This window comes from Thalassophryne amazonica, chromosome 2 (genome assembly GCF_902500255.1).
Source record: "Thalassophryne amazonica chromosome 2, fThaAma1.1, whole genome shotgun sequence".
Lineage (NCBI taxonomy): Eukaryota > Metazoa > Chordata > Actinopteri > Batrachoidiformes > Batrachoididae > Thalassophryne > Thalassophryne amazonica.
The window spans coordinates 101,772,998-101,796,023 of NC_047104.1; the positions used below are offsets into that span (position 1 = coordinate 101,772,998).

General features: G+C 39.3%; 1 protein-coding gene and 1 long non-coding RNA gene across 2 annotated transcripts in view; one reads left to right on the forward strand and one right to left on the reverse strand.

Moving 5' to 3' along the window:
• The window catches only part of galnt18b (UDP-N-acetyl-alpha-D-galactosamine:polypeptide N-acetylgalactosaminyltransferase 18b), a 366,991-nt gene that overhangs the window by 20,797 nt on the left and 323,168 nt on the right, over positions 1-23,026 (forward strand). The window lies entirely within an intron of this gene.
• On the reverse strand, positions 1,437-21,388 carry LOC117528191. The gene is made up of 3 exons (XR_004565695.1): positions 21,219-21,388; positions 15,975-15,976; positions 1,437-1,448 (listed from the first exon to the last, which is right to left on the reverse strand). It is a non-coding gene; the product is annotated as an uncharacterized LOC117528191 (long non-coding RNA).

A 23,026-nucleotide genomic window follows, 5' to 3' on the forward strand; every position in this document is an offset into this window, starting at 1 on the left:
CCAAATAACTCCTGGAAATAATGTATTCTGACTTTTTCCAATGTACAAATCCATCTCCAAGTCCGGCAGTCTGTTAAAAGCAGTGTCAGATGGCCCCACGTTCATGTCCACAGCTTCAGTAAGCCAGCATCCACACAAACAGTGCATCACCACACAAAATCAGACACTGTAAAAAGTTAAGACTTTCGAGGTGAAGTGCGTCGTCTCCTGTCTGTAAATCCAAGCCATCACTTTCGAACGGCAGCTCAGAAGCTTTGTTTTCAGATGGAGGAGGTTTGTTTCCCAGTGTCTGTCAGTCATCGGGATGTTTCTGTTCATTCTAAAATGTGCGTCACACGCTGAAAAATTGTCAAGAATTGTCAAGTGAGATGTTTTCCAGAAATGCACCTGCTAACGCTCAGAGTGATATACATCAGTGATCACTAATTATTAACATATGTGTGCAGAGAGACTTAGGATCATGAGTACTTTTATGTTGTCTTGCTAACTGGGATGTTGAAAATCGTGTGACATGTCCTTTAAAAATTTACAGGGTGAAAACAGCCCCAGTCTCCCCTACAAAACTCACTGCTGCAGTACACAGCTATGAGAAAAATTTTCCTGCAGCCGGGGTAAAGTTCTAAGTTTGAGATTGCGGCTATGGGAAAGTTCTCCCACAGTCCACACCCGAGAACCTTTGTGCGCTTTCTCACGGAAATGGCACATTATGAAGAAAAAAAAAACTACTGTGTGAATTAAACGGCGGACGATTCTCTTTTCTTGCCTGCAACAACAGACAAGAATGCCGCTAGTCATGATAGACATCTTTAAATGGCTTTGACAGAGGTTGATGAATAAATTGTGGACACGCTGCTTCTAAATCAGGACCAGCGGGTCCACAGTCAATGTAGAGAAATGATAATTTAATTTTTCCCGTTACGCACCGTCAAAAACAGCTTAACGGCCCAACTTCAGCATAATTTTTTTCAGGCACTCTGTTATAACGCTGGTGAGAAGTGTGTGTGTGTGTGTGTGTGTATATACATACGAGGTCTGTGAGAAAAGTATCCGACCTTTTTATTTTATGCAAAAAATATATGGATTTGATTCATATGTTTTTATGTCAGCCAAGCTTGAACCTTCGTGCGCATGCGTGAGTTTTTTCACGCCTGTCGGTTGCGTCATTCGCCTGTGGGCAGGCTTTGAGTGAGCACTGGTCCACCCCTCTCATCGTTTTTTCATTGCGAGGAAATGGCGGAATGATTTGGGCTTTGTTCCATCAGAATCTTTTCAGAAACTGTTAGAGACAGCTGGAAACCATTCGGAAAATTCACATGGCTTTCGGTGAAAATTTTATGGGCTTCACAGAGATTACGGAGTGTTACTACCGCTTTAAGAACAGCCCACAATGGCGCACGGCGCGCCACGCTCCAAGCCGCGATCGACAGGCAGAAACCACCATTTCATTTCTAAACGGATGGCTGTATCGATCCGGGACCATCGTGTGCAATTTCTCTGGTTGTCACAAGCGCTGCACATCAGCCATTTTCCGGCAGATTTCACTTTTAACAAGAGATTTTGTCATGGAAAGCCGCGTGGAGGCTTCGCGCGTCACGACGGAGCTGCTGATGGAGCGAGACAAAGAACACCTCCGTTTTGGAGTGTCAGAGGACAAGTTGGGACATGCCTATCTCGGCTTTCAGTGGCTTACCAGTCGAGTGAGTATAAGAGAAATTGTGGAGAGCTGGGCGTAAAAACATATGATTCAAATCCATATATTTTTTGCATAAAATAAAAAGGTCGGATACTTTTCTCACAGACCTCGTATATGTGTGTGTGTGTATGTATATATTATGTATATATGTATGTATATATGTACGTATATGTGTGTGTGTGTGTGTGTGTGTATATATATATATATATATATATATATATTATCGATCTTTGGAGGTATGAATTGATTTAAAATAGTCAAATCAATCTTTTCAACCCAGCACTAATAAAAACACAATGTACGTAGGTGTGGTAGTATCAAGGCAAAATGTTAAGTAGGGCTGAAACGATTAGTCGAGTAATTCAATTACAAAAAATGTTCAAGGCAAATTCTGTGCCTCGAACTGTCGTTTAACGTTGTAGTACATATGCCAGGCCTGTGTGTGGCGCTGTAATGTCCCCAGAAAAACAAACAGAAGAAGACTAGTGCAAGCGCTAATCAAATTAGCACAAGACCTGCAGCTTTCCAACGTGACAAACAAGGAAATAAAGCCTTTTAGGAAAAAGATGGTCCACGCTGATCATCTGAAATAGCTTAGTGTTTTTAAAACAAAGCAGTGTGTTTGTTTTTTTTTTGTTTTTTTTACACAGTTTGGTCCACTGGCCACTCTACGTACTCTCTCTCTGCCCGTTGTGAGCGGCTCAGCTCTGCCCTCACACAGCTCCGTCCCGGCCACAGACAGTCTCTGGAAGAAGTCCACTCTTTCTTCTGTGTGACTCACAATGAGTGTTTCACTTTTTTGGGCAACACACAATGCTTCACAAACACGGGAACTCAAATAAATTAATAATAATAATAAAAGCCAGTGACTGCGAGGCTGCATGCTCAACCTCCAGCTGAAAGTGAAATGCATTGGATGAATCGCAGAGTGTTAAAAAGAAATTCATGCAGGGATCCAGTCCACCACCTTAATAAATAAATAAATAAAAATGGTTACATTTTACAAGTTGGGAAAAACAAAAAACAGAAAGCCACAACCCATCGCCATTTCAGCAAAATATCAAGACTTTGGCCAGACTTTGTCTGAGCTCCTGACACCAGGAAAGATTCAAAACTTGTAAAGATGTGAAAAAAAAGAAAATTACCCAGGAAAACAGAAAGGGATACACTAAATTTGACAGTCTCCGTGATGACGCAGTGACATTGTGCCATTACTTAGGGAGAGCCGTGGACTGTTAATGTTTTAAAACGCAAAAGTACTTTTTATCCGATTACTCGATTAATTGCCAGAATAATCGATAGAATACTCGATTACTAAACTAATCGATAGCTGCAGCCCTAATGTTAAGCAGGGTATTTTCTTGACTTTCTTCACTTTTATTTGAAGAAGTAAGTTCTGTACAGACTGTGATGCCCTGGATACCATAGTTCATTCTTCAAAGCATTTCAGAGTCTCTGGTTCCCTCTGGATGAGATGCCAGTTCATCACAGGTTACTTCTGTCAAGGACAGTATTCATTTACAGCTGGGTGGACTAGGATAATGTAGACAATGTGTCTTGTCCCAGGACACAGAGCGGTAGACTGAAGCACACACCTACATGGTCTACATGTTAGTAGTCCAACTCCTACCCCACGGGGACACCTGCTCTATGCTTTTTTTATTTGAAGAGAAGAGGACATTCTCAGTGAGAATGTCAAAATTACAGCCTTCTCTTCCCTGTTTTCATCAGACCTGTTCCCGAACATTTGATGGGAGCCTAACAGATGTAATTATGGAAATTTTAGGGGTTGTGTTATGCATTACTCAAAAGAACAGGAACAGGTTTCAAGTTATTACAGTGATTAAAGATTTTAAAAAATATCTAATGCAAGTGCCCTTTACCTTTTATAGCCAAAGTCTTTTTGGCAAGGTGCTGAACTGATTCAAGAAATGCAAATCAGAAACAACTGATATATTGCTAGGTACAAAAATGAAATCAGAAACCTTATATTTTTTTATTCTTCTGGAGCAGATGTTTTTTAAAAATAATGTTAACCTTTTAACAATGTTATAATTTTCATTACAGCTTGGTGCTCAGTTAATTTCCTGTCTTCCTCCAAATGTCATACACGTTTAAATGGAAGAGAATTTTTAGTTCTTTTTTATGCTATGTACCTTTGTAAATATAGGTTTAGACATCACCTTCATCAGTGTGTGATTGACAGGCTAACATGGAGAGAAATAGTATTGGAAATAGTTAATTAGCTATAGTCAGTCATATTTCACTCCAGTCAACAATATCTTTTAAAAACATTATATATCATTTCTTCCAAGTCTTTAACTTGTGTGGGCACTGATATAGCCGATAAAAGTAAAAATATAGCGCAATGCTAAAATACCCTTGGCCATGTGAGCATTGTCTTCTTTGTAATGTAATATATATATATATTTATTAGCCACACCCACCAATTTTAAAAAGAAAGAAGAAATTGTACATAAATAGGCCGCACTTGTCTATAAGACATGGGTCTTCACGTTGTAACATGAGATATTTACACAGAAAGATGTTAGACAGAAAGATCTTTTAACTTTTAATTAAATATGTACCATAAATGCTTTTTTCCCTGAAGTGTTACACGTAAATATTGACACGCACGTTATCCATTGTACGCGCACAGTGTCTCTGCTCCACACGGAGAACTGTGTAAGTTTAACTTTTTCTTTTTCTAACTTTAATCGTGTGCAGCCAGGATCAGATGGAGTCTGTGGTAAATGAGACGTTAATGAGGCACTGTGACTTTTCGACTTGTTGCGCCAAGACAGAGAACTGATTTGGAAGGGTGGGGGGAGAAAGCTCCGCTTCCCTAACTGATCTGATGGCACAGCTCTGGCGCAAAGTGCCGGAGAGGGGCTTTCCTTCACTAAAACGAACGGGTAAGACCTTATATTTACACTGTGTATGAATTCACACCACAGGAGGAGTGCAGCTTTCAGGAAATCAGTTGACAGCAGGAACACCTGCGTTTCGGAGTGTTAAAGGACAAGTTGGGACAAGCCCAGCTCTCCACAATTTCTCAGTGTGAACCGGGATTCATCCGTGAAGAGAACACCTCTCCAACGTGCCAAACGCCAGCGAATGTGAGCATTTGCCCACAAAGTGTTGCGTTTATATTTTTGTTGAGTATATATAGTGCCAAATCACAACAGAGTTGCCTCAAGGCGCTTCACACAAGTAAGGTCTTACCTTACTACCTTTCTCACCATTTTTACTATTTTACCCCACAACTCCATAGAATTCAGTCATAGATGGTCCAAACTATACCTTTTTGAAATCTTTATGATCAGACAAATAACATGGAGTACCTTTCAATATAATTGGAGCATTTTTTTTTATTTTGACCCCTTGTGTAATTCTTCAATTGACCCCTACCTGGCTGCCTATTGAACATTCAAGTGGACATTCTGCTTTTTCAAGAGTAATATCTAAGGAGTATTTGTGCCAAATTTGGCGCTTGCATCACCATTTGAAGTATTCTTCTTTAAATATTCTCTTATCTGCTGCACTAACAGCACACAACCTGCTGAACTCTCCTGCATCAAATAGCTTCAGCCAAGAATTCATTAAATGAAGCAAGTCCACACTCACCGACCACGAGGGCTGCTGATGTCCTCTTAATGCTTCTACGTGTCGTGGCAAAAAAAAAAAAAAAATGTCTGCTGCATGTCAGTAGAAACACACCGCACCATATTTTTATGTTACTCTATATTTTGTTTTTTTGGATCATTTGAATTGTGTGAAGAAATGACTTTCCTGTCCATGAGTAAAAATATTAGGTGCGGCATTTATGTTGTTGAAAATAAAGTCTGTCAGCTGTGTCGTGGTAACCGGTGTGCATTTTATTGGACTGAAAAGGCGTTCTTGTGCCGTTGCTCGACTTGACCTATTGGGGCGTGTGCTGTTTGTATGGATTGTCACCAAGTCGCCACGAGTCCTGTGCACAGCGTCTCATTAACACAGTGCTGATGGAGCTGCAGATGACTGTGGCAGCTCCCACAATGGCTGTGAGCAAATTCGTGCATCAAGTCAATGGAGAAGCTCAGTGAGTGTTTACAGTTGAAGCTGAGAGGACAGTTATATTTATCAGATGAGATTGTACAGCGTAGCAGCAACAAGGCAGAACAGGAGCTGGTGCAGACTGCAGACTCTCACCCTCACTGATCAGTCCACTGCTGCTCCAAATACATTTGTCGGATTTATGTCGCAGTAACTTGATTGGTTCAACACTTCAACAAATTTATGACCATCAGATGCAGATGAAGAATTTGATTTGGATATGGGAGACATACTGTTGGTTTTTTGTTTGTTTGGGATTTAGTTAAGCAATACAAATGGATCAGTGGTGAACAACCATTTTTACAGTTGAAATGTTTATTTGATCCAATTATAAGCAGAACAGTTTTATAGGTTAACACGTTTAGCCAATTGTTAGTTAAGGACAAAAACATTCTCTGTTTTCTCTGTCATCCTGGAGGATGACACCAACAGTTAGAATGATCTATAACCAGACTTCTGTTTTGTTTCATTTTATTTGGCATGTTTGAAAATTCTTTGGTGTACTTGGTCTACTTATTTGACCTCTGTTATTGTTAGAATGGCCTAAGCAGTGAGTCACCCCCTCTGAGTCTGGTCTGATTGAGTTTTCTTCCTCTACAAAAAAAACAACAACAAAAAAAAACAAAACAAACAAAAAATGCCAGAGGGAGTTTTTCCTTACCACTGTTGCCTACATGCTTTCTCAAAGGGGTTGGTAAGGTTAGACCTTATTCTTGTGAAGTGCCTTGGGCCAAGTTGTGTTGTGATTTGGTGCTATATAAATAAACTGAGGTGAACTGAACACTGTGGGGTCTGCTTTTCAAATTGTGGATCCTTTATACTCGGGCTGAAACGATTATTCGAGTAAAGGTACCTTGACACAGATTTAGTTCCTGTACTGCCGCGCTGTTCGTCATGCCAGTGCGTCCCGCTTTGTCTCACTGGAGGCTCACTCTTTGTCCCGCTTGACACCACGCTATATAAAGTAATCATTTCATAGCCAATGACGCATTTGCTCTCAGAATGTGGCTGATGAAACCATTCTCTCATCACTCCCAGAATCACAGAGAAATTATGTACACCTCCAGGTTGTCTCATCCATGTCATGTGGTGAAGGCATTTGGAATCTTGTCTCAAATGAAATTATTTATAATATGTATATTGTAATGGATTGGTAAAACAGTTGCATTTTCACTCCTCCTTATGAGTTAGATAATGTATCTGTAAAGTTTTGTGTATTATAGCTGTAGCTTCGCTTCATATTCTAATTTCAGGTTCAGATGCCCTGCATGCAATGACACGCAGTGTTTTCGAATAGGTTGCACAATACTCACGACTAGTTCATGTAAGTGGCATGAAATTTATCTGTGCCACATCATTCATGCAAGTGTCAAGGTGCCTTAAGGAGCAAATCAATGCAGCAGCAGAAGCTACAACTTTCCAACGCGGCACACCGAGTAAAATAAAGCCTTTTCAAAGATGGTCCGCGCTGATCAATTGAAATAGACTTATTGCGTATTTAATTCAAAGCAATGTGTTCATGTATTTTTGAAATCCAGAACACATGATACATGATACCTGAGTGGAGGCATCATCACTTAGCAATTAGTCAATATTAAAAAAATAATTGTTCAAAAGAAATTGTCTCTCTGGGATAAGGGAAAGGTAGTTATTAGATGAGGGAGAGAACTGAGGGAAGCAGAAGCATATGTCAGCATGTATGTGTGCATGTTTCTGCATGCAGCCATGCAGACTTTGGTATGCAGCTCTGAAAAGTACACTTGCACAAACATAATCTTTGGCTTCCTTTAATGTGCCGAGATCTTTTGAAGCCTGTTATAGTCACGTTTTAGCAGAATGAAAATTTCTTAGCGACATTAATTACCACTGGTGGGGAGGCTATGTTTTTATTTCCATTTTGTCTTGTCTGTTTGTCAGAAGTACATTTCAGAAAGACATGAACAGACTTTAGTGAAATTTGGTGGAGAGATAAACCTTTTTCCCAGGAAGATCTCACACAACTTTGGTCTAGCTCTGGATTAGTGCCTTCAGTCATGGATTAAAGGCAAGTGACTTAAAAGTAAAATATATCCTACATGACTTGAGATAACGATAGAAATAAGTAGTAAGTTTAACTCTGTGAGGTGACTGGTACACAGTAAAATCACCAGTGTAAAACTAACACTGACATTGTTAAATTAACTCTGCCATATGGTCTTGCTCTTCTCAGAGTGGGACCACATGTTTGCTGTCACTGTTAATTTAACAGTGGTGATTTTACTTTGTAACTAAGTAAAAATAACTGGCGACATGAATGTACGTAACTGAGTGACTCAAAGAAGTAAGGCTCTGTTACGACTAAAATCCGATTTATGTGCATATCTGATTTGAATCCAGTGCTGTAAGTCTGAACAATGAAAAATCACATGAAATGCCCCCCCCCAAAAAAAGAAAAAACAATTTCAAGCCTCATTCACAGGTGGTTTGGAATGCCATTCAAATCGTATTTCTTCAAATTTGTTTTGGTCTGAATGCTCAGATCTTGGCGCTGCATACAGTTTGGAGGAGCAGGACACACTGTAAATCCCCCCCCCCCCAAACACACACACACACACACACACACACACACACACACACACACACACACACACACACACACACACACACACACACACACACACACACACACACACACACACACACACACCTCAATGCAACTGCAGTCTACATCCACATCCCTCATTATTACTCCGCGCTCCAGTCAGTTTTCACCCTGCTTCAATAAAATCACTCATTGCTCACTCAAAAAAGCAAACAAAATGTTTGACATGAGGTGTGCTTACAGCGATGCAGTGTCGGGTGACAGACATTGTTCAATGAAATGATCCGGGGGTGGGAGGAATAAAAGAATATGTGAATACACACACACATGCAAATCTAAACTAACTTGAAAATCATGTCCAAAATAAGGCCACAGAAGACACAGCATATTGGATAAAAGTTATTGTCAAAGCCAAAGGATGTGAAAAGACTTGGCAACAAAGCAACAGCTGTCTTCAGCTCCTGCATGTGTGTATTGGGTGTCACAGATGTGACGCCTGCAGTGTGTTTCAGGTTCAATAATGCAGTAATCCACCCCGGGTCAGTCATGTTTCAGTGGCTCCGGTATGCAAAAATTGAAGTGAAACAGAGCAAGAGATAAGGGTCTTGTCCACATGGATATGGGGTTTTCCAAATACGATCTTTGTTTTTGTCATTTTCAAATAGTGTTTTGTAAACACGCCACCATTTCAAGATTCATCTGTGTCCACATGAAAACGCTAAAGACCGAAAACACTGTAGTTCATACTGTATGCCAGGCCTGTAGCACTGTAATGCTGCCACAGAAAATGGAGAAGAAGACTCGTGTAAGAGCTGACTGCTGTAAGCGTTAATCATTGTAGCAGCAGAAGCTAAAGCTACACTACAAAGCGACACACTAATAATACTAATAAAATATATCTTTATTCAGGATGGTCCACATAAATACAGAGGTGCAGTATAGCATCTCCAGACCCTATATTTCCTTTCATTGAAGTCCTCACACAACCATTCATACAGTTCTGACTTACAGTATACTGTTGAAAATGATAAAACCTTTCACAGAGTGAGTAAATATAAAGTCTTAATTACCTCCGCCAAGGAGGTTATGTTTTCGGTCGCGTTTGTTTGTTTGTTTGTCTGTTTGTCTGTCTGTCAGCAGGATAACTCAAAACGTTTTGAATGGATTTTGATGAAATTTTGTGGAGTGATTGGAAATGACAAGAGGAACAAGTGATTAAATTTTAGTGGTGATCCGGATCACGATCCGGATCCCAATGCTAACGCGTTAGCATGTCTATGGCATTTTCAGTGTTAAAATATAGCATTAAGCAGTTGCAGCTGTCATCACGTTTGGGTGCGTTTGTTGTCAAATTGTAATATTTCTTAAATTTAGTTTTGTTTATAGAAATTTTGTGGAGTGGTTGGAAATGACAAGAGGAACAAGTGATTAAATTTTAGTGGTGATCCGGATCACGATCCGGATCCCAATGCTAACGCGTTAGCATGTCTATGGCATTTTCAGTGTTAAAAGTTAGCATTAAGCACTTGCAGCTCTCCACAATTTCTCTTATACTCACTCGACTGGTAAGCACTGAAAGCCGAGATAGGCATGTCCCAATTTGTCCTCTAACACTCCGAAACGGAGGTGTTCCTTTGTCTCGCTTCATCAGCAAATCGGTCGTGACGCGCGAAGCCTCTGCGCGGCTTTCCATGACAAAATCTCTCGTTAAAAGTGAAATCTGCCGGAAAATGGCTGATGTCCAGCTCTTGTGATAACCAGAGAAATTGCACACGACGGTCCCGGCTCCACACAGCCATCCGTTTAGAAATGATGTGGTGGTTTCTGCCTCTCGATGGTGGCTCAGAGCGCGGCGCGCCGTGCGCCATTGTGGGCCATCCTTAAAGCTGTAGTAACACTCCTTATTCTCTGTGAAGCCTGTAAAATTTTCACCGAAAGCCAGATAAATTTTTCGAATGGTTTCCAGCTGCCTGTCTCTAACAGTTTCTGAAAAAATTCTGATGGAAAAAAAAGCCCAAATCATTCCGCCATTTCCTCGCAATGAAACAACAACGAGAGGGGTGGAGCAGTGCTCACTCAAAGCCTGCCCACAGGCAAATGACGCAACCGACAGGCGTGGAAAAACTCACGCATGAGCACGAAGGTTCAAGCTTGGCTGACGTAAAAAATATATGAATCAAATCCATATAGTTTTAAAAAAAAAAATAAAAAGGTCCGTTGCTTTTCTCACAGACCTCGTAAATTGAATTTAGTCTCTTATTTGTTTTTGTCTATAAGCACATGCAATATCAATATCAGTGCTCAGATGACAGTAGCTTCTGGGAAAGGTGCAAGTTGCAATAAACTGTGATGCCAAGCGCTAAGGATACATGCTATCCAGTCACAGCAGATGAAACTTTTTTACTACTGAGCAAACATCATTGTTAGACTTTTTTAGGTTCAATGATTCCACGGCGTGTAGATGTTATGGCGTCAGTGACCCCATGGCCTTGGCGGAGGTTTGCACTCTCTGAGTGCTTCTAGTCTTACCTGTTGCATGGTTTCAGCTGGATTCATCATCATAGCCTGATGCAAACTGTTATCCACATAAGACATCCTGGTTCTGGAAGATGACGTCTGGAAATGCCTTAATTCTGTTATGGTCTGGACGCAGGTTGAGGAGCGGTCCAGCGTCTGACTGAACCCAGCACTAAATAACCAGAAGCAGTTCCAAAAGAAACAAATTTATTTTCTTCCCACTGTGCTGTACACAAAATACAAAATAAATGAGTCTGGTGGGGTGAAGAGGCGGCGCGCTCTCCCAGCGCCTCAACGGATCAGAGCCCGAACGTTCTGGACTCAGGAGTTCCACCGACACCCCCCCAGGTGGCTTTTCCCAAGACTGTACTCTGTGAAGGAGGAACAGAGGTGAGGTTATTCAGTACTTATATCAAGAAACACTATTTAGAGGCACTCTTATCAGCAACACGTTCAGGACTGATTTCAGGCTTAATTCAAAAGAACAGCTGCTCACAGCTTGTGGAGGATTATCAATCCGCACGCCACAGCCGCGAGGAGCAAACGAGCAATTCTCTTCAATACTTAAATTTAGCTGCGCAACAACGCCACATTATATTCACAGATAAGCTTTTAAGGATAATCACCTCTGACGTGTGCTGACAGCGCTTGCCTCTCACCCTCGTCCTCCTTCACAGGCGCAATGTCAGCTTCTGGAGCGGCCCTCAGCGTCCTCAAACGATCGTCACACAGTCGTATTCTCCGGCCCCTAAGCCCAGATCACTGCTGGCTTAAATGCAGTTCTTCATCTCTTCATTGGTACCAGCTGAGAGTCTTTAGAACTGCACGCGAATGTCACAGGTGTCGTAAATTGTCCAGATTAGAGAATCGCACGTGAGTGCAACAGGTGCAGCAGATCACCGTGACAGAGGTGAGAGACTCTTCTGCAGCACATTCTCCCCAGAGATCAGCCCCAAACCACCTGGGAAGGAAAACAAACACAAAAACCGCAAAACAGTGTCCAGCCAAGCCCCCCAACACACAACAAATTCCTTTTCGTGAAAATTACTTTTTTATTTTTTTCCAAATATGCCGCTCCACGCTCACTTTGCTCTGCTCACATGGCCTGCAGGCATTTTATCATTGCTGTAGTAGCCAATGTGGATAAGATGTTAAAAAGAAGATTGCCACATGGACACACAGAATGGATCTGGTCGCTTGCTATATGTAATGTCAACAGTCACATAGTGAGGTTAGATTTGAATCAGATATACAATAAATCTGGTTTGAGCTTGCAGTCTAACAAAGCTAAAGACACTTAAAGTAATGATAAATGTGTAATAGAAACTAGTTAACCCAATACTTTGCGACTGACAAGAACTAAACACTTTTAATTGGGTAACTTAAAAGACTCCTTTGATTTGACCTGACAAGACCTTTTGCCTTATGATGTCAAAAAGGAAAACCAAATATTCTGGCCTATGACATAATAATGTATAACCTAATATTCTGACCACATGGCTTCATAAAAAAGGAATATTCTACCTGGCCTATGACATAATAATGTATAACCTAATATTCTGACCACATGGCTTCATAAAAAAGGAATATTCTACCCTGAAGCAACAGCACAAGTTCCTGGTCAATCATTTTCATTTTGGTTGAGTTTTTTCCTCATTATTGTGATGTGCTGGTCTTAGTGCAGTTCATTGTTCTCACCTATTTCCATAAAGAGCTCCGTATGTCAGTGCATGAACAGGGAGCACTTGTGGAAATAGATCGATTTGAAACAACTTGCATCAATAGAAGCAAGTCAATTAATGTTTAACAGAGAAGAATTAATTCAGATAGTTTTACTAAAAGATTAGGTATTTGAGTTTACTTCTTGCTCAAATGATATATCATTAGATGGAGCTATAAAAGGAATTAAACATTTAATAAAGCTGTAGTTGGTACATATTATTATACTTGTTTATATACTTTCTGTGCAGAGGCTACTTCACTATCAGTACTGGTGTTACTTTTTCATCCTGTCATGCATTATCTGCAACAAATTTCCATGTGTCAGCTTCACGCATCAACAGCTGTAACAGATCAACAGGTACAAAAAAAGGTGCAACACAGTAAAGGAGTGCCTCTGCTGCTGTAAATGAGCTCCATGTTTTGCTGATGATGTGGTGCATGATACCAAATTTATGTTGGTGTGTAGTTTTGTTTTTCCACAGACAAGAGATGAAATGAGATAAGAGATGAAGCCCAATCTCCAACATAAAAAAAATAGGGGTGGGCAAACATAAAAAATCTTAATCGCATTAACTCAATGACTTTCTGTGATTAATCATGATTAATCACATGGTATATGTGAAACCTAAAAATGAATTCAAAAGCCGCTTAAAAGCACAGTTTTATTTGAAAATGTAAATTTCAACTGAAACACACTAATGAAATCAAATATAAAACCACTGGCAGGTCATTTGTTATACTGTTTCATATCAAAATAACAATATTCATGTCCATGACTAAATGTACTAAAACAAATATGTCACAATTGTACACATACCACAATTTGATATGTGTACAATTGTGATGTATTTGTTTTAGTATATTTAGATTTTGTCGTGATTTGGCACTTTATAAGCCGATTAAATTGAATTGAAATTGAACATTTTATTGAGTCTTAAAGTAAATAAATATGAATTTGGTCACTGGATCCTTAAACTTTGTACATAATAAACTCTACATGGTGAATCCTTGATCTCTGGACATAAATAGGAATAAACAAAATCTGTAGTTTTTGTCAAAAGTGTTTCCTTTCAGACATTGGCATGAATGTGTTTCCATATATCTGAGCTGAGCTTACAGCTGCTGTGCTTCACTTCAGGATGTAATTTGAAAAGAAAATACAGCACGTTTCATTTTGGGAGGAAAAAAAAAACCTTTTAGTCGATTGTAGTTTGTCTGTATTACATTTGGAAAGAGGTGTCATTTTATTTAAAGCGGCGATTCATTTTGAAGTTATTAATTCCGACCGGACTCTGTCTCAGCCGCGCAGCGTTTCGAGCTGTGTGAACGGAACGGAGGACGATTCTCGTTTCTTGACAGCAACAAGACAAGAGTCCCAGTTAGTGACTTTAATCCACACAAAAGTGACTGACGATATTTTAATGGCTTTGCGAGGGGTTAAGAAGCGGCTTGCCGTTTCTGAAGAGCAGTGAATCAAAGAACCAACGAGCTACTGGATCGAAGCATTGCTTCAATGGTTCATGGTTTCAAAGTGGAGCCGCGCTGCAGAAATGGTTTATTACAGACCAAACCCTGAATATCCGACTTTACTTGTACGTCCGTATGACTCTGAAACTCGGAAAAATCTGTATCATTTACGGACTATAGGTTGACATGAAAACCACTGAAAAGCTGTGTTCACTGTGGGGACACGTTCGGCTATTCGAGATTATTCAAGATTTTTTTTTTTTTTTACGATGACGAACGATGCGTAAAAAAAATTTGACCGATGCAGCTGCATCGGTCCAAACCGGTCTGGATCCGGGCCTGATCCTGTAGAACTTTGTACCGAAAATGTCCATTCAAAAGTTCAGCGTCTTTCTGCATTTTGTTGTGTTGTGCACTGCATAGCCTGTACTTTTCTCGATCCTTGTGTCGTTTTCTGTGTGAACTCAGCTATCAGCAGGAAGCAGCAGCATAAGCTCGCCCCCGACTGACGCTTTCAAAATAAACAGCTTTAAACGATGCCTTGAGGCAAAGAATTTGCCTCGAACATTTTTTGTAATCAAATTATTCACATTACTCGATAAATCGTTTCAGCCCTATAATATATGAGAAACGTATATAAACCCACAAAATGAAGCGGTTTTGGAGAGACCAGCCACTGACATCACAGTGCTGCTCTACTTTGATTGGCTGTCACTGCTGGCACTCAAAAATAAAACTGAACAGATTAAAACAGAATATATTTATTTTTTAATTTATATTTATTTTCATTTATATAGCGCCAAATCGCAACAGAGTTGCCTCAAGGCGCTTCACATTTTAACCTCTAAAAATATCTCTTAAAATAGGTCAAGGTTAGCCATCTTTGAACTCGTCCAAGGTCTGTGTCTCAAGAATGTCCCCTGCGAATTTGAAGACTGCGGCAGTAATATGGGTGGACTTATTCTGAGCAGATGGACGCAAAGCCTTCACAATACCTGATGGCCATATTTGATGGCCTTGGGTAAAAAGGAATGCTTGTAATATAATTATATGTAGTCCAAACCTACTGCACTGTATGATGCTGTATATGTTTTATTTGACAAGGGCAGTGGAGTTGTTCTTGCTTTTGTTGTTTTTTTTTTAATTTTTCAGTGTCCATCTGGTAAGATGGTGGATGCATTATGACTGACAGAGAGCTGTGTGTAAATCAGATCTGATCCTTGTAGGAACATCACAGAGTTTCTTGGGTTGAGACTTTTTGTTCTTCCGAACAGCAAAGGGATGAAATTAAAGTCTCCGTAAATGTTTGTCTGCAGACTGAGTCAAGTCTGAGTCTTCTGTCAGCAGTGTCGGTGTGCAGCCTGCATGCAGGGTTACAGACAGCATGCGGCGATGAGCACCGATATAAAACAGAATATTCTCTGTTTACTTCAGTTAATGTAGATAAATGCACTAGAGAATATTTTGCAGTAAAAACAATTAATTATTTGGACTCTAGGGGAAGGAGTCACATAACCAGAATAAATTAGACATTTTAATGCCTTTTACACTGTCAAGTCAAAGTTTTTTCGAGACACTTTGTACTAAATAGGAAAGTTTGCTCAGCAGGAATGTGAATATCAGATTATAACGCTACTAAATAAGATGCAAATTACATTGAGCTGTTATGAATACAACTGGTAGACAGCGGGTATTGGGCTCAATTCATTCTGTAAATATTTAATATAATTAATTGGATGATGGATTTTAATACAAACATCCACAGTGCGCATCAGAGGGTTGTATTATGACACAAGATCAACACATTCAGAATTTCTTTGTGTGAGATGGCTCCAAAAATCTCACTCTTTTCCTCTGCATCTTCTGTCACACTAACATGCCCTCCCTCACCACATCAACATCTTTAATCGCCCTCTTTTGCTCCTGCCTGGTGGTTCCATCCTCAGCATCCTTCTCCTAATATACCCTTCATGTCTCTTCTGCATACAGTATGCGCAATACATGTCAAGCTCTCTTCTCCGACTTTGTCTCCATCTGTTGCACCTGTGCTGTCCTTCTGATATGGTCATTCTGTCCATCCTCATCACTCCCAAAGAAAATCACAGCCTCTTCAGCTTTACTAACCTCCAGCTCCACCTTGAACCAATGAAACAGTGCTTCAATCTGCTGCTTTGTTGGATCTTCGCTCCTCTTCAGAAGCGGCAACTCCGCTTCTTATCCCCTCTCAAAGCCATTAAAATATGTCAATCGTGAGTCACTTTTGTGCAGATTAAAGTGACTGACTGGGACTCCTTTCTTGTTGTGAGAAAGAAATGAGTCAAGTTAGAAAGATAGAGTCTGCTCGTAATTAATAACTTCAAAGCAAATTGCCGTTTAAATCAAATGACACCTCCTTTCCAAACGTTGTAATACAAACAATAAACTGCAATCGATCAAAATTTTTTTTCCCCCAAAATGAGACAAAATTAGTATCTTCGTCCCTGATTGAGCAGATTATAAGAATTCATATCTTAAAAATAAGATAATCTCTAGCAAAAAACCCTTGAAATAAGATTTGAACTCTTATTTATCCAGGTACGAGAATTGATGCCAGATGCAAGACTAGCAAAACTCATTTGTAGATGCTAATTACATATACTCACCAACAGTTGACCAATTCACTTTTATATGTCCACTTATAACTTACATGTTAGTAAACTTAAAAAATACTATTATAAAGCTTGCTAAATGTGGGTTCAGAACGGGTCACCATTAGCCACTAAGCGATAGCAGCTAATTGGCTAACTGGGCTTAAAAAACTAACAAGGTTTTATATCCAGTGATATAAATTCACATAGATATGAACTGGTAAATGGACTGTATTTATATAGTGCTTTTCCATCTGCATCAGATGCTCAAAGCGCTTTACAAATAATGCCTCACATTTCAATCAATTCAATCAATTTTTGTTTTTATATACCGCCAAATCACAACAAACAGTTGCCCCAAGGCGCTTTATATTGTAAGGCAAGGCCATACAATAATTATGTAAAACCCCAACGGTCAAAACGACCCCCTGTGAGCAAGCACTTGGCTACAGTGGGAAGGAAAAACTCCCTTTTAACAGGAAGAAACCTCCAGCAGAACCAGGCTCAGGGAGGGGCAGTCTTCTGCTGGGACTGGTTGGGGCTGAGGGAGAGAACCAGGAAAAAGACATGCTGTGGAGGGGAGCAGAGATCGATCACTAATGATTAAATGCAGAGTGGTGCATACAGAGCAAAAGAGAAAGAAACAGTGCATCATGGGAACCCCCCAGCAGTCTACGTCTATAGCAGCATAACTAAGGGATGGTTCAGGGTCACCTGATCCAGCCCTAACTATAAGCTTTAGCAAAAAGGAAAGTTTTAAGCCTAATCTTAAAAGTAGAGAGGGTGTCTGTCTCCCTGATCTGAATTGGGAGCTGGTTCCACAGGAGAGGAGCCTGAAAGCTGAAGGCTCTGCCTCCCATTCTACTCTTACAAACCCTAGGAACTACAAGTAAGCCTGCAGTCTGAGAGCGAAGCGCTCTATTGGGATGATATGGTACTACGAGGTCCCTAAGATAAGATGGGACCTGATTATTCAAAACCTTATAAGTAAGAAGAAGAATTTTAAATTCTATTCTAGAATTAACAGGAAGCCAATGAAGAGAGGCCAATATGGGTGAGATATGCTCTCTCCTTCTAGTCCCCGCTAGTACTCTAGCTGCAGCATTTTGAATTAACTGAAGGCTTTTTAGGGAACTTTTAGGACAACCTGCTAATAATGAATTACAATAGTCCAGCCTAGAGGAAATAAATGCATGAATTAGTTTTTCAGCATCACTCTGAGACAAGACCTTTCTGATTTTAGAGATATTGCGTAAATGCAAAAAGGCAGTCCTACATATTTGTTTAATAAGCGCTTTGAATGACATATCCTGATCAAAAATGACTCCAAGATTTCTCACAGTATTACTAGAGGTCAGGGTAATGCCATCCAGAGTAAGGATCTGGTTAGACACCATGTTTCTAAGATTTGTGGGGCCAAGTACAATAACTTCAGTTTTATCTGAGTTTAAAAGCAGGAAATTAGAGGTCATCCATGTCTTTATGTCTGTAAGACAATCCTGCAGTTTAGCTAATTGGTGTGTGTCCTCTGGCTTCATGGATAGATAAAGCTGGGTATCATCTGCGTACCAATGAAAATTTAAGCAATACCGTCTAATAATACTGCCTAAGGGAAGCATGTATAAAGTGAATAAAATTGGTCCTAGCACAGAACCTTGTGGAACTCCATAATTAACTTTAGTCTGTGAAGAAGATTCCCCATTTACATGAACAAATTGTAATCTATTAGACAAATATGATTCAAACCACCGCAGCGCAGTGCCTTTAATACCTATGGCATGCTCTAATCTCTGTAATAAAATTTTATGGTCAACAGTATCAAAAGCAGCACTGAGGTCTAACAGAACAAGCACAGAGATGAGTTCACTGTCCGAGGCCATAAGAAGATTATTTGTAACCTTCACTAATGCTGTTTCTGTACTATGATGAATTCTAAAACCTGACTGAAACTCTTCAAATAGACCATTCCTCTGCAGATGATCAGTTAGCTGTTTTACAACTACCCTTTCAAGAATTTTTGAGAGAAAAGGAAGGTTGGAGATTGGCCTATAATTAGCTAAGATAGCTGGGTCAAGTGATGGCTTTTTAAGTAATGGTTTAATTACTGCCACCTTAAAAGCCTGTGGTACATAGCCAACTAACAAAGATAGAATGATCATATTTAAGATCGAAGCATTAAATAATGGTAGGGCTTCCTTGAGCAGCCTGGTAGGAATGGGGTCTAATAGACATGTTGATGGTTTGGATGAAGTAACTAATGAAAATAACTCAGACAGAACAATGCCACCTTAAAAGCCTGTGGTACATTTCTCCCCGATGTAAGGGTGCTGCCATACAAGGTGCTTACTACACACCGGGAACAGCGGATTAAAGACCTTGCCCAAGGGCCCTTAGTGATTTTCCAGTCAGGCTGGGATTTGAACCAAGGATCTTCTGGTCTCAAGCCCAACACCTTAACTACTAGATCATCACCTCCCCCATCGATGAAGCGGATAGCCTTTTGGATGATAGCCTCTTGGAGAAATTGAATTAAATAAAATAAATATAAGGACTAATAAATAATAATAATAATAATATTAAAAATAAATTATAATATTAATAATAAAAATAAAAAAGATGGCAATGGAAAAAGCTCACTGTGAGGACCTCCTTAACCGGAGGTACAGTATTAGAGGTAGCTAAAAGGGAAAAGAGGAAAGAATTAGAGAGCAGAGTGCAGGTAGCAGCTAAAAGAACAGAAGAGGAACAAATAATAGGTGCAGAGAGAAGTCATTAGTGTGTGATTCCTAAATTGTTTATAGAGAATTAAAAAAATTATAAATGTTTATAAAGACATTACATATTTTGTTATTAATAATTATTAAGCCATCTATTTATGTTCTTACCAATGAGTAGCTAAGAAATAGAATGCTTAATAATTTATGAGGAAAAAATATAAAGACAATAAAAATATGATTTGTAAAATATTTTTGTCACTAATGAATAGTATCTGATTTTACGTTTGTAAATGATAAACTATTAATGATCAACTTTTCTTGAATGGTTTATAGAGAATTAAAAAAGCATTTATGTTTTTTTTTAAAGATATTACATATTTTATCATTAATTATTAAACCATCTATTTATGTTCTTACCAATGAGTAGCTAATAAAAAAGAATGCTTTGTAAATGTTTTACAAGTAGTTATTTAAGCATTTACTTACACTTTATAAATGCCTTACTAATGCTTTATAGCGTGCAATTAATATAAAGTTACTGAGTTTTGTTCTTTTTAGTTAGCTGGCTTTTAGAATTGATGCCTTAATGAAAGACTAAAGACCAGCAATAAAATCTTAAAATAAGAGACAGTTTCTTGAAATCACAGTAATTTTATTTCTGCATTCATCATAATAAATGGCATTTGACAATTCTGAATGTATATAAAACTGTATAAAACACAAAATGACAAAAAAAAAAAAACAACAAAAAACGAACAACCGCCCAGCGACCGTATAAAACACAAAATGGCAAATACAAGAACACAGAACATAACTCCCCTGTGAATAACTTTGTGATTGTTTCAAAACTTATGGGGAACACTGGCCAAAAACTATGTACATGTAACAATGACACAGAGCTTGCAAGCACTTCACTCGGTCATGGCCTGATTGTATGATGCAGTTCTATCACATTCGTGTACTGCATCCTCCAGCACCTCTGTCTGCAATACTGACAGAGTGGAGATGCTTTTTCGGTAGGTGAGATATAATACATAGTACCCCAAGAGATACAGCAGGCTCTTATCGAATTCCTGGATGTCAGAGGTGTTGATTGGTTTGTTTCCCACTGCAATCATGCAGTTTCCTTCGGACAAGAGCACAACTGGGGACCTCAACACCCCCCTGGCGCAGGTATGCCTCAGGTTCTTCTGATGCCTGGAATGACGAACAAGATTAAGATACTGCTGTACAGTTGAAAGTAATCTGACTGGCAGTATTACATGATGATAACAGTATTGCCAAGGAGGTTTTCGGTACCACTTAAGGAGATGAAACAACACTTACATTCCAGCGTCAGTGTACCATGGCCTACAGAAAAATGTAGGATAGCCATCCCAGGGTGGTAGCTATTGCCAGGTAGGGGTCAGTGAAGAATTAGATTTCAATATTTAAAAATGCTGTAATCATGTTGAGAAATATGCCCTATTGGCGACCCCAAACAAAACGGGAGCAGCCGAATGGACCACATTTGTCTGATCATAATGATTCCAAAAAAAGGTATAGTTTGGACTTTGTGACTGAATGTTATGAAGTAAAAACAGCAAGAATGGTGACAAAGGTCCATTTCAGTTTGTACAGGGGTCAAAAGTTAAAGTTGCTGCAATTTTGGTAAGAAGTGATGAAAGTTGTTGTTTGAGTTAATAGGGTTTTAAAAAGGAATAGTTTGCACCTTCTGTCATGCATACATATGTCATAGAATGCACTGGACGTCTGCCTTATTTGACCTTTACTTTGGAGACCAAACATTCAGTCAAAACTATTCCATTTATTTCAACCAATAATTTGTATAATTTTTTCCTGACATTGGAGCAGCTTTCACTTTTGACTCCTGTACAAACTGAAACTGACTTTTGTCACCATTTTTGCTGTTTTTACCCCATAACATTCAGTCATAGTTAGTCCAGACTATACCTTTTTGGACTCGTTATGTTCAGACAAATAATGTTGTATTTTTCAACATGATTGGAGCATTTTTAAATTTTGATCTCTCTATAACGCTTCATTGACCCCTACCTGACTATAACTACCACCTTAAGATGGATATCATACATTTTTGGGTAGGCAATGATATACTTAGGCTAGATCCTAAGTGTTGTTTGTCCAATAAATGGTAATACTTAGATTAGAGTTGATGATTGGTTCATGGCCTAATGGCCAAAAAGCTCTGGAAAGGGTTATCAGGATTAGCACAGAGCTTCACCAGAACAGAGTTACCAAGTATCCACATAATCTATAGTCTGCACTGCCAAAGGAAAGCCATGGATAGAGTGACCCAATCATCTCATCCCTATGGTGTCTTCTCAACTTGAGGGAATAAATAAATGTAATTAGAGGGGAATTATAGAAGAATGTTAAAATGTCTGACAGTTTAGCATCTGATGACTTTGGAATAGGCACAGATGCTCTTGAATCTTCTACTCCAGCCATCAGAATGCTGAGCTGTGAGACATCTTAACATTCTTCTGCAATTCTCCTCTCATTGCATTTATTTATTACTTCAAGTTAAGAAGACATACATCCTGAAAAATGCCTGGATGAGTACATGACTGAATCCAAACCAACCAAGAACACTACCAGACATGAACATTGAGCAGCCAATAGCAATTTCAGTACATGCTTTACTTCATTAATCTCTATCTGTGCGCAATATGTTAAATCTTCCTAACATATCACCTAATGATTGTATTATGTCTTACTGTAAGAACATGGAAGATGGCCTCACAGTTTGTTCCCAATTTCTTCTGTGCCATGGTGGTAGATGGGAAGAGCTGTGGCAAGGCTCTGAATGCCGCTGTTGCATGTTCCACTGTTTTGACAGAAAGCACAACACAGTATAAATAAGCACTCATTATGAGACCTTAAAAGGATTCAAAAAACTAAAATGTCTCATGTCACCATGTTCTTTAAATATAAACATACACAAATCAAACAAGTGGCCTCACTTCCATTCAGAGTTTTTGGTGGTCTCATTGCTCTCTTCATTACACCATAGAACTCCACCCTGGAGTAGAATTTCTCCCATCTCTCTTTCATCTCTGAAATGTACCTGGGATTGTGGTTGGCTGGCTAATTATTTGTAACTCATCTAGGACCTGAAAGACATTGAAGTAGGAAGGAAGGAAATTAACTGAAACGTCATTGCTAGTCACTTTACATTGATGACTGACGTCTCTCTCTTTGTACTAGTGAACAAGTCAGAACTGGTTGCAAGGGGTAAACATTACAATACTTACATGATCCATCTCCCTGAAACATGGGTAGGCATCCAGAATTGTGGCTGCTCTGTCTTACCCTTTTAGTGCATCAGATGTGATGAAACGCCTTCTGGATTCAAACTCGTTAGGTTTAGGAGGTGAGCAACAGCAGCCTTGTTTGAATTCTTGGATCTGCAGATTTCCTGTAGTGTGTTATTGTGTCTCGCCTGGGTTTTCTGGCTGTCTAACAAATCGCCAGCTGTAGCTGTAAGAATATAAAAGGAATGTATAAAAAAAGGTGGAGTTAGGTGTGTAAAAGTTTAACATATTTCCAAATTATATTGAAAATAGGATGGAACTTGAGGTAACAT